Raw genomic sequence first — 12,039 nt, 5'->3', positions numbered from 1 at the left:
AAACATCCTGCGTGCTGCAACTAAGACCGGCACAGCCAAATAAATGAAAATAAACGTTAAAAAAAAAAAACCGAGGGGCTTCCCTGGTGGCGCAGTGGTTGAGAGTCCGCCTGCCGATGCAGGGGACATGCCGCGGAGCGGCTGGTTCCGTGAGCCATGGCCGCTGAGCCTGCGCGTCTGGAGCCCGTGCTCCTCAACGGGAGAGGCCACAACAGTGAGAGGCCCGCGTACCGCAAAAAAAAAAAAAAAAAAAAAAAAAAAAAAAACAAATTATCAAAAACATTAAGCAAAACAAAACCAAAAGAAGTATTCAATAGGATACGTCTGGTTTTACAAGTAAACTTGCCTTTTTACGGTACTCAAGACTATGAAATATTTGCAAGAAAAGTTAAACATTTTTAAAGATCTTGGGAATTCCCTGGCAGTCCAGTTGTTAGGACTCCCCGCAGTCACTGCAGAGGGCACGGGATCCATCCCTGGTCTGGGAACTAAGATCCCACAAGCCGAATGGCATGGTCAAAAAAAAAGAAAAAGAAAAAATCTTCCCTCTCTTTAAACTCCTTTGTGCAAATGCCTACTTTCTCTTCCATATCATCTCATTTTCCTTCCCAGTTGGATAAAAAGTACCAATATAGGGACTTCCCTGGTGGCACAGTGGTTAAGAATCTGCCTGCCAATGCAGGGGACACTGGTTTGAGCCCTGGTCTGGGAAGATCCCACATGCCACGGAGCAACTAAGCCCATGCACCACAACTACTGACCCTGTGCTCTAGAGCCCGTGAGCCACAACTATTGAGCCCACGTGGCACAACTACTGAAGCCTGAGAGCCTAGAGCTCGTGCTCTGCAACAAGAGAAGCCACTGCAATGAGAAGCCCACGCACTGCAAGGAAGAGTAGCCCCTGCTTGCTGCAACTAGAGAAAGCCTGCATGCAGAAACGAAGACCCAATGCAGGCAAAAATAAAATAACTAAATAAACAAATAAATAATTTTTTTAAAAAAGTACCAATATACAGCAGTATTCACTTGGTTTGAGGAGAACTGTGATGTATATGGGCTGTTTTTATTTTATCAGCCACTCTGTGGTCAGCCCCCATTAGAGGATGATGGGGTGGGGCAGAGCTCAAGCCTACAGGGACAGGGGACTTGGGTGAGGTCAGAACACTGACAGCAGCCATGTCCTTTGGGGTTCACACCCACCTCTGTGCTGTACGTTGGCGACATCTGCAGCTACTTGCATTTCATGACTATTGAGACACTTGGGCTCAGTTCCACTGGGGACCTGGGGGGGGTATGGAGGACATTGGGTTTGCCCACCCCAGCACTCCCCACTGCCGTCCCCAGGCAGAGGGTCCTGGATGCTGCCACCCACACGCACAGGGCAACAACTGTGTCTGCCTAGTTTATTTTAACTTTCTGTCTGCATAACCTGCAATTGTCTCTTTGTGTGCGGGTCTCATGATGTTTTCTCCAGGAAGAAGAAAGATTTTTGTCATGCCTTTTTTTCCCTGAAACCACCAGACTCTGTCCAAACGTAGGCTGTCAGGTCCCCAGAGGAGGCCCAATGGGTTGGGATGTGTGAACACTTGTCTGTAGAACTACTACAGATGCGCCCCATACACCCAGGCATTCTGATGAGGCCCAAGGCACATGGTTCCCATGAGAAACACACGGTGTTGGTAACCAGATGCTGGTCAGCAAGTGTTCCTTACCGAAGAGGGCTTCCCATTGTCCAGCAGTCTAAGAAAGCCAAGTTATCCCAAGCTGCACCCCCTCAGTTACAGCCCTCACAGACTTGTTTCCCCTCCACACTTCCAGAGCTAAGCCCCCAGCACATCCTATCAGAGGCCAGCCTGGCCCTGCATACTCACTTTGCCCTGGCAGATTTAACATGGGTTGTGGGCATGTTTCCAAGCCAGTCCAGGGCTGGTGGTGACTCCCTCAACCTCAGAAGTGACTGAGATCCACGTAAACATCTTCCAGGAAACCCAACTCCCGCCCAAGGGCAGATCCCCCAAACACCCCACGGGCACTTCCCCAGCACAAGGAGCAGGTGACAAGATAGTCGTCAGAGTGGAAAGCCGTGGTGCTCTCAGCCAGTTGTGGGTAAATGTATATGACTTGTGCAAGTGCACAAACACATAGGACCATGAGACCCCCAACAGGACCACTTGTGTGCCGAAGTGTATGTCTTCACCAGCTGGAGCTGCCATGACAAAACACCACAGGCTGGGGAGCTTAAACGACAGAAATTTATTTCTTGCCATTAAGGAACTAGAAGTCTATAATAAAGATGCCGGCTGACTTGGTTCCTGGTGAGAACCCTCTTCCTGGCTTGTAGACAGCTGCCTCTGGCTGTGTCCTCGTACAATGGACAGAGTAGCAAACTCTCAGGTGTCTGTCTTGGAAGGGCACTAATCCCATCAAGAGACCCCAAACTCATGACCTTATCTAACCCTAGTTACCTCCCAAAGACCCCAAATATCTCCAAATACCTTAACTAACCTCCAAATACCTTCACAGTGGGGGGGGGGCGTTAGGGCTTCAACATATGGATTTGGGGGAACACAAACATTCAGTCCACAACAGGTCCCATTGTGGTGAGGGGCCCTGGGCCCACCCAGAGCAGGAACGAGTTTCAGAGTGGGGAGCTCTGCCTACCAGACAGCCTAGACTGGGAGGTGTGTGCCTGCTGTACCTCAGCTGGCCTTTTCCAGGGCCCTCAAATGGTCTTGGGGTCTAGAGCAGGGTGTCTGAACCTAGGCACTCTTGACCCTTGGGTTCAGATTGCCTTTGTGGTGGGACTGTGCTGTGCATTCCCTGATGCTGAGCAGTGACTCCGGGAGAGAGAGGAGGAAGGTCTGCCCATGGCTCTGCATGGGGCAGAGAGGAGGCGCCACAGGTTGGGAGGTCATCAGGACTTGGAAGCGAGGATCCAGAGTGTCCAGGCCTGTGGCCGGTGGACAGTGAGGGAGTCTCAGGGTGTCTGTGATTGGCCCACTTTGAGAAGTGGGGGTGTCATTCCTGCTGACACCAAGGAAAAAAGGGCTCAGGGAGACCTTCATGGCCAGAGGTCCTGCCTGTGGCTTCCATTGCTGGAGCTGGTCAGTGTGGCAGCCTAGACCTGGTTTTGTTTTGTTTTCCTTTTTAAAGTGTGCTAAAATATACATAACATGCAATTTACCATTTTATCCATTTTTAAGTGTACAGTTCAGTGGCATTAAGCACATTCACATTGTTATGCAGCCATCATCACCATCCATCTCCAGAATTTTGTCATCTTGTAAAACAGAGACTCTCGGACTTCCCTGGTGGTGCAGTGGTTAAGAATCCACCTGCCAATACAGGGGACATGGGTTCGAGCCCTGGTCCGGGAAGATCCTGCATGCTGTGGAGCAACTAAGCCCACGCGCCACAACTACTGAGCCTGCGCTCTAGAGCCCACGAACCGCAGCTACTGAAGCCCGTGCGCCTAGAAGCCCATGCTCTGCAACAAGAGAAGCCACCGCAGAGAAGCCCGCACATCACAACGAAAAGTAGCCCCTGTTTGCCACAACTAGAGAAAGCCCGCACACAGCAACAAAGACCCAACGCAGCCAAAAAGTAAATAAATTAATTTAAAAAAGAAATACAACACATACTTGTAAGATATATTAAAAAAAAAAACAAAACAGAAACTCTGTCCTCATTAAGCAACATCTTCCCATTCTGCTCCCCCCAGCCCCTGGCACCCACCAATCTACTTTCTGCCTCTATGAATTTGACTACTGTAGGGATCGCATATGGAATCATACAGTATTTATCTTTTTGTGACTAAATTATTTCACCTAGGGCGTCTTCAATGTTCATCCATGTTGTAGCATGTGTCAGAATTTCCTGCCTCTTTAAGACTGAATAGTATTCCATTGTACCGATGGACCACATATTGTTCATCCATTCCTCAGCTGATGGACATTTAGGCTTTTCCACCTTCTGGCTGTTGTAAATAATGCTGCTGTGAACATTTTTGTACAAGTTTCTGTGTGGACGTGTGTTTTCATTTCTTTTGGGTACACAGGTAGTAGTGGAATTGCTGGGTCATATAGTAAGTATCATGAGTGCTTGAGGAACTGCCAGACACTGGTATCATTTCTGAAGCACAGAGCTCATTATGAAGTTTGTGCTGCATCCGTGTGGCATTGTGCAGTGGCCTCTGGCCCAGAAGACCATTGTGGGGTGTCCCCTACTATGGAAGATGGAGGAGAGAAGGAATGTCTGCCGTTGCCGGGTGATATGCAAGGAATCTTTTTAAGCCATTTTATGCCATTGACTATGGAAAAGTATTTCTCAAGTTTCTTTCTCTGATGCTCAAATAAAAATAGACTGAGGAACTAAAAAGGGACTGACCGTATTTTCCCCAAAGCCAGGCACTTGCACACACCAGTTAACTCTTACTTCTCTCCCCTGCTGTCAAGAAGTAAATAGAAACTAACAGCTGAGCACAGATTCACACTGGGTACATATTTGATGATGACTCACCAAGAATTCACAGCCAAGGTGCCAGTTGTTCTTACGCTGTAGAAAGAAACCCTATTTTAGGTAAAGCTGTAACCTCACGGATGCCCCCAGAAAGTTCCAGAGCCACAGAGACAAAATCCATTTAATGTAGGTTTTGAGTCAGAGCTTCGCTCCGCCCACGCAAATGTTCGAAGCCCCGCCCACTGACCTGCCCCCGCCCACTCCCTGATCATACCCCGTGCACCCACTGCTTTGCCTAGGCTTCCGCCCCGCCCCGTCCCAGAGCGGCCCCGCCCCTCCGCCCGCTGCCATACCTCCAGGCCCAGGTGTGCTTGGGCCTCCAGAGGCTTGTGTCCCTCTCTGGCCGCCTCCGGGCCAGGCTCCTGCTTCTGCACTGCCCCTCTCGGCTCCTACAAGACAATAGCCCATCGTCATCATTCTCAGGACCGTTCACATCAGGCCCACCCGGTGGAGGCATGGAGGGGACACTTGGGGCTCCCCTCTGCCCCCTCCCAGTCCTGGCTCTCTGGCCCAGAGCTGCCCACAGCTCCTACACTCAAACTTGGTGTTTGGAGGACCTGGAACCCTCCTCTGTTGTCAAGGAGAGAGGCTTTGGATAAGAAATATATTGGGGGCCAAGGTGGAAGCTCTTGAAATGTAAGCCAGGTTCTCCTTCACAATAATTCCGGAGTTACACCAACTGGAGCAATCCTGGCTCTCCCGTGGCAAGTAAGCCCGGCCTCGGAAGAAGGGGAAGCTCCCATCTGTCCACACTCCCTAGAAAAGAGCCTCCACCCTTTACCCGGGGAGGTCTGTGGCTGAGTCCCAGAGTAAGGGTCTCTGCGGGTACCTGATGGAGGCCTCTGTCTGGAGACAGGCAAGGGAACACGGGGGCTGAAGGAAGGGAGCTGGACACCAGAGTGGGGGAGTGAAGGAGGGGCTGCGTGGGTGGGAGAGCAGGGACACTCATTTCCCGGCTGGGAAGGAGTCAGTCGTGGGCACTCTCACCCACTCTGCTCTTGCAGTTAGGACTATGCTGAGAGCGGCAAAGCAGGAGGCCCTCGGAGGAGAGGGCCCCGCCGTGGGCAGAGGCCTCAAGCGCCTTGAGGTGGGTGGCAGGACCCCGAAGGACACGTGCAACCCGGAGGACAGGGAGGGCTCCTGCTAATGCAGACCTCCGAGGCCCCCCTGAAAACTGACCACCCTCTTGGGAAGTGGGTGGGGCAGAAGGGTTACTGGTGTCTGGCCCCCAGTAGTGTCTGATTAGGAGACCCACCTGGGGAGTGGTTTTGCAGACTTTGAGGTGGGAGGGTGTTGAAGACTCCTGAGGTGGAATCCTGACTCATTTTCCAGCTGTGCGACCTTGGGCGAGCAATCACTCTCCTGGGCTTTAGTTTCCCTGCTTTTTTTTTTTTGCAGTACGTGGGATCTCATTGTTGTGGCCTTTCCCATTGCGGAGCACAGGCTCCGGATGCGCAGGCTCAGTGGCCATGGCTCACGGGCCCAGCCGCTCCGCGGCATGCGGGATCTTCCCAGACCGGGGCATGAACCCGTGTCCCCTGCATCGGCAGGCGGACTCTCAACCACTGCGCCACCAGGGAAGTCCTCCCTGCTTCTTCTTCTTCTTCCTTTTTTTTTTTTTTTTGGCCGTGGCCCACGGCTTGCAGGATCTTAGTTCCCCCACCAGGGATTGAACCCAGGCCGTCGGCAGTGAAAGCGTGGAGTCCTAACCACTGGACCATCAGGGAAGTCCCATTCCCTGCTTGTGAGACTTCCTCGAGCCTCGCACTTCACAAGTGTTTGGGGGAGGTGGCTGGTACACAGCAAATGCCCAGTAACATCATCGGCTGAGTCCCTGTGGAGTGTTGATGGAGCCTCCACTGGGCACCCTTCACACTCCCACACACTATGGTCCAACACGGTTTTAACTTTCCACGTTGCAGCAGCTCACCCAACTCATTCTGTGTCAGTAGCGCATCACGTGCGTCGCAGGGAGAGGTGAGGTGCAAATATGCTGCCAGTAGTCACCCCCGCCACGCCAGCCACTTCTGCCACCCCAAACCCAGTGCCCCAGGCTCCACGGCAGTGGCTGCGCTGTGAGGAGTGAGCCTGGGGCTTGCCATAGAGAGTGGACAATTGGGTTGGGGTACACATGTGCCCATGTACACACGCACAAGGCAGGCCACAGACAGAGGAGCAGACAGGGTCTGAGAGAGGGGGGTTGGAGCCCTCCTCAGGAGGATGACCTCAGGACACAGGGAGAGAAAGCCATTTGCAGAAGAGGAAGAAGCCGGAGGAAAGGAACACCAAGAGATTGCAAGGGCAGGATGCCACAAAGCGGGATGTTTGACTCAAAGGTGAGAGTATCTGGAAATGTATGGAAGGGTTGAGTTAGCAAGGCCATGAACCCATCTTCCACCACAGAGCAATGTGGGACATTTTCTCATGGATGAACAAACACATATGAACAATTAGCCTTTTATCTAATAAGTAATATTTCTGTTTCAAATATCAACACAGATTTTTAAAATAACGTTGGCTTAAAAAGTACATGATGAAATTTAGATCTTTATATTTGATTCAGGAAAATTAGACTTGTAGAAATAAGGGCTCCAGGAGAGCATTCATAGCAGTAGGTGCATAGTCAGCAAAACGTTATGTGTACAAAAAAAATGGACTGCAGTTAAACTGATGTGATGAAAATAATTTCATTCAAATGAAAACTGAAAAAATAATCTATAAACCATTTCAATGAGGTCAGAACTTAAATTGGCTTGATAAAATTCACTCTTGAAAGTAATTTCTCAGCAAAACCTTAACTAGTGGTGGCATAGTTTTGATGAAAACTTTCCTGTTCATGGCATGAAGTTAAAGTGGCTGAGACCACAGATAAAGATAGGGTATAACAGGCCTTCACCCTGCATGTTACCATGCCACCTTAGACAGATGTTGTGATTCAGGTGCCCCATGACCTTTAGAAAATTAAAAAATTCTCCTCACTGTCCTCTGAAGTGTTAATTAGCTCATCTGCTACCATTTGTAGATTTTCATCTGCTCATTTTTGCTTTTTAAAATTGTGAAATACAATATACATATGGAAAATTGCAAGAAAACACATGTGTACCACTTAATAAATAATTATAAAGTGAACACTTGAGTTGTAAATCACCCCCCAGGTCAAGAAATACAGCATGGCCAGTGTTCCAGAAACCGTGCACTTTCCTCCCTGATACAACACCCTCCCTCCTGTGTGACAGCAACCGCTGTCTCGGGGCTGGGCTCCCTCGGAAGCAGACAAGGTACAAGTGCAAGCAGCTTACATGAAGGTGACACTGGAAAGCTTTTGTGGGGATAGGGAAATGAGGTAGGAGGTCAGAAAAGGGTGTTTGGGTGACTGGAGTGCATCCCTCTGGGGAACTTCAGCAGCTGGGCAGCCTCAGAGACAGGTGCTCCTGGGGATGCTGCACTGGGCCAGCATCAGGGGCAGAGAAAACTCTCCCAGAGTCCCAGAGAACTGGGACTCTGGAATCCCTGGGCTGGCCGGCTGGGGATCAGTGAATGTTGAAGGCACATGGGTGGGGTACCAACAATATCTGTTCCAACCACCATCCTGACTTTTGTGAAAGACCTTGGTGGTATGGATTGAATTATGTGCCCTCCACTACTCCCCCATCTATATGTTGAAGCCCTAATCCAAAATGTGACTGTATTTGGAGATAGAGCCTTTAGCTAGTCAATTAAGGTTAAATGAGGTCATAGGATGGGGCCCTGATCCAATAGGACTGGAGTCCTTATATGAAGAAGAGACACCAGCACTCTATGGAATTAGTTGATTTTTTCTTCTACTAATAGGAAAGTTAAGAAGTCTCTTTTTTTAGTGAATACCCTAGAAATTACAATATGCATGTTTAATTTATCAAAGACTGAAAATAATCATTACTTTTACCCTTCTCTGGAGCAACAAAAAGATATTAGAACAATTTACCCCTTTAAAGTACAAAGATAATTTTTTTTGAAGTATAGTTGATTTACAATATTGTGTTAGTTTCTGGTGTACAGCAAAGTTATTCAGTGATATATATATATATATATTCTTTTTCAGATTATTTTCCATTATAGGTCATTATAAGATATTGAATATAGTTCCCATTATTATTATTTTTTAAATTTATTTATTTATTTTTGGCTGCGTTGGGTCTTCATTGCTGTGCATGGGCTTTCTCTAGGTGCGGCGAGCAGGGGCTACTCTTCATTGCGGTGCGTGGGATTCGCATTGCAGTGGCTTGTCTTTGTTGAGGAGCACGGGCTCCAGGCGTGCGGGCTTCAGTAGTTGTAGCACGTGGGCTCAGTAGTTGTGGCTCGAGGGCTCCAGAGTGCAGGCTCAGTAGTTGTGGCGCACGGGCTTAGTTGCTCTGCAGCATGTGGGATCTTCCCAGACCAGGGCTCGAACCCGTGTCCCCTGCATTGGCAGGCGAATTCTTAACCACTGTACCATCAGGGAAGGCCCCAGATATCAACCTTTTCAAAGTAATCTGACTTTTTAAGAAATTTCCTGTTTCTTTGGTATTCTGCAATTTCATTGTTATTAGTCCAGATGTGAACTTCCTTTAATTTATCCAGCTTGGATCTGAGGGTTGGTGTATTTCATCAGTGCTAGAAAATTCTCAGCCATTTTCTCTTTAATTGTGGCCTCTGCCCTTCCCCTTTTCTGGAACTCCAGTGAAATGTCTACTAGAACTCACTATTCTCCATGTTTCTTAGTCTCACCTGTAATTTCCCTTTAGTCTGTTTGTACCACATTTTGCATCAATTCTCTGACATCCTCCAGTTAACTAATTCTTTCCTGTGTCTAATCTGTTGAACCTGTTCATTAGGCTTTAAATTTTTATTTTATTATTTTTAAAATATTTATTTATTTATTTGGCTGTGCTGCGTCTTAGTTACTGCATGAGGGATCTTCGTTGCTGCATGCAGGATCTTCAGCTGTGGCATTCAGGGTCTTTAGTTGCAGCATGCGAACTCTTAGTTGCAGCATGCAGGTTCTAGCTCCCTGACCAGGGATCAAACCCGGGCCCCCTGCATTGGAAGCATGGAGTCTTAGCTACTGGACCACCAGGGTAGTCCCTAGGCTTTAAAATTTTAAATATTATATTTTTAATTTCTAAAAGCTCTTTTTGGTTTGTCAACAAAAAAATTAATCAATAACCGATCTAAAGAGGAAATAGAGAATTCTAATCGAGCCAACCTGAGGATTATAATCTGGGAGAGAGTCTTTAAGAAATCTCTGAGGACTGTTCCACCTGTTAGAAGTTGAAGGCACAGTCAGATACATTTTTGAGACAAAGGATCATACATCAAAATGACACACTAAAAAAAAAAAAAAAAAAAAAAAAAAAATGACACACTGAAATTTTACATAAACATTACCAAAGATATATAGTCCAGATCTGCATGTACAGGCAAGCAGTAGGTCACTATGATCCCTTACAGAATTAGGAAGGAAAAATTAATCTTCTAAGGAGTTACATTGCTGGCGTCAGAAGTAGAAAAGAATTGATATTTACAGTCAAGCAGGCATTCCCACCTTTGAGGAGGTCTAGTTAATGTGTAATGCAGATGCACATTACAGAGGGCCCAGTATGGGCAGGAAGTATGTTATGCTTAAATTTTCTTGTCCTGGGACTTCCCTGGAGATCCAGTGGTTAAGACTTCACCTTCCAATGCAGAGGGTGTGGGTTTGCTCTCTTGTAAGGGAGCTAAGATCCCACATGCTTCGTGGCCAAAAAACCAAAACGTAGAAAACAGAAGCAGGGACTTCCCCGGTCGTCCATCCGCCTTCCAATGCAGGGGACGCGGGTTTGATCCCTCGTCGGGGAACTAAGATCCCACATGCCACAGGGCAACTAAGCCCGCGCGCAGCAAGTACTGAGCCCACGCGCTCTGGAGCCTGCGTGCCACAACTAGAGAGAGGCTGGCGCCACAAGGAAAGATCCCACGTGCCTCAACTAAGACCTGACACAGCCAAAAATAAGTAAATTTTTTAAAAAAGTAAAAAAAAAAAAAAAAAGAAGCAATATTGTAACAAATTCAATAAAGAATTTAAAAATGGTCCACATAAAAAAAAATTTTTTTTTCTTGTCCTGTCTTGAAACATAAATTTTATTCCCTCAGGTTCTTTATGGAATCTGCTTAGTCACTTTTGTTAGTTTCTTCTTCCCTGTAGATATTTTCAAGCTTGGCTCTTATTTCCTTGGTCATAGTAGGCACAGTTATATGGCATTAAGTGGGCCTGAAAATGCCAGCACCTGAGTTTATCCACTGTCTGTTGTGTTGACCATATGGCACCTTGCTCCCTAGTATGCTTGGTGTATTGGTCCACTTGGGCTGCCAAAACAAAATTCCACAGACTGGGTGCTTAAACAACAGAAATCTATTTTCTTATAGATCTAGAGGCTGGAGGTCAGGGTGCCAGCAGCATTGGTTCAGAGTAGAGCTCTACTGATGGTTTGCAGGCAGCCACCTTTCCCCCGTGTGTGCGTGAGGAGAGATTTGGGGCTAATGTTCCTTGCTATGTTGTCAGCTCTCCAATGCTTTTTAGATGTATTTAAACTGTTTTAATCAGCATTTCTAGTTATTTTCAGCAGGAAGGTTGGTCCAAACTATCCGCAAACTATCTGCTCTTATTCCTTAAATCTTCAACCTTCAAAGCTTCAATTATTCATTCTTTCATTGTTTTAGCACATTCTTAGTGAATGTCCGTGACATGACTGGCATTGTGCATCATGCTAAGTACGCATCGAGAAACAATGGGGAATGTGATGGTCAATTTTATGTGTCAGTTTGGCTGGGGCATGGTGCCCAGATATTTGGCATCAAACATTATTCTGGATGTTTCTGTGAGGGTGTTTTCTAGATGAGATTAACATTTAAATCAGTGGACTGGTGGGTGGACCTCATCCATTCAGCTGAAGGCCTGCAGAGAACAAACACTGACCTCCCCTGAGGGAGAGGGAATTCTGCCAACAGAACTCTGCCCTGGGCTTCCTGCTTCTGGCCTACCCTGCAGATTTTGGTCTTGCCCCTCCACGATTGTGTGAGCCCTGTTAACCTAAAAAATAAAACACCCTGTAGTTTTACCAGCAAAATGGGTTTACTCAGGAACAGCAAAGAATTGCAATTCAGGACAAGCTGGCTACCGCAAAAGCCACAGACAAATCCAACAAAGAAAGGAAAAGAACGTTAGAAGGAAGAAGCTGGAGGAGCAGTTTTGGGTTTTCTTTTTTTAAAAAATTTATCTATTTTGGCTGTGCTGGGTCTTTGTTGCGGTGCACGGGCTTCTCTGGCTGCAGTGCGCGGGCTCTCAGTTCCCCCACCAGGGATCAATCCCTGGCCCCCTGCATTGGGGGAGCATGGAGTCTTAACTACTGGACCACCAGGGAAGTCCCTGGAGGGGTTGTTTTGAACTAAAGTCCATTGGAGGAAAGTGAGAGTTGAAAGTGATGACTGGTTTTCATTGGCTGAGTAGCTTGGGTAATTGATTTC

Source organism: Pseudorca crassidens, chromosome 19 (genome assembly GCF_039906515.1).
Source record: "Pseudorca crassidens isolate mPseCra1 chromosome 19, mPseCra1.hap1, whole genome shotgun sequence".
Lineage (NCBI taxonomy): Eukaryota > Metazoa > Chordata > Mammalia > Artiodactyla > Delphinidae > Pseudorca > Pseudorca crassidens.
The sequence above is the reverse complement of the archived record's forward strand: the minus strand, read 5'-3'. Positions refer to the sequence as shown.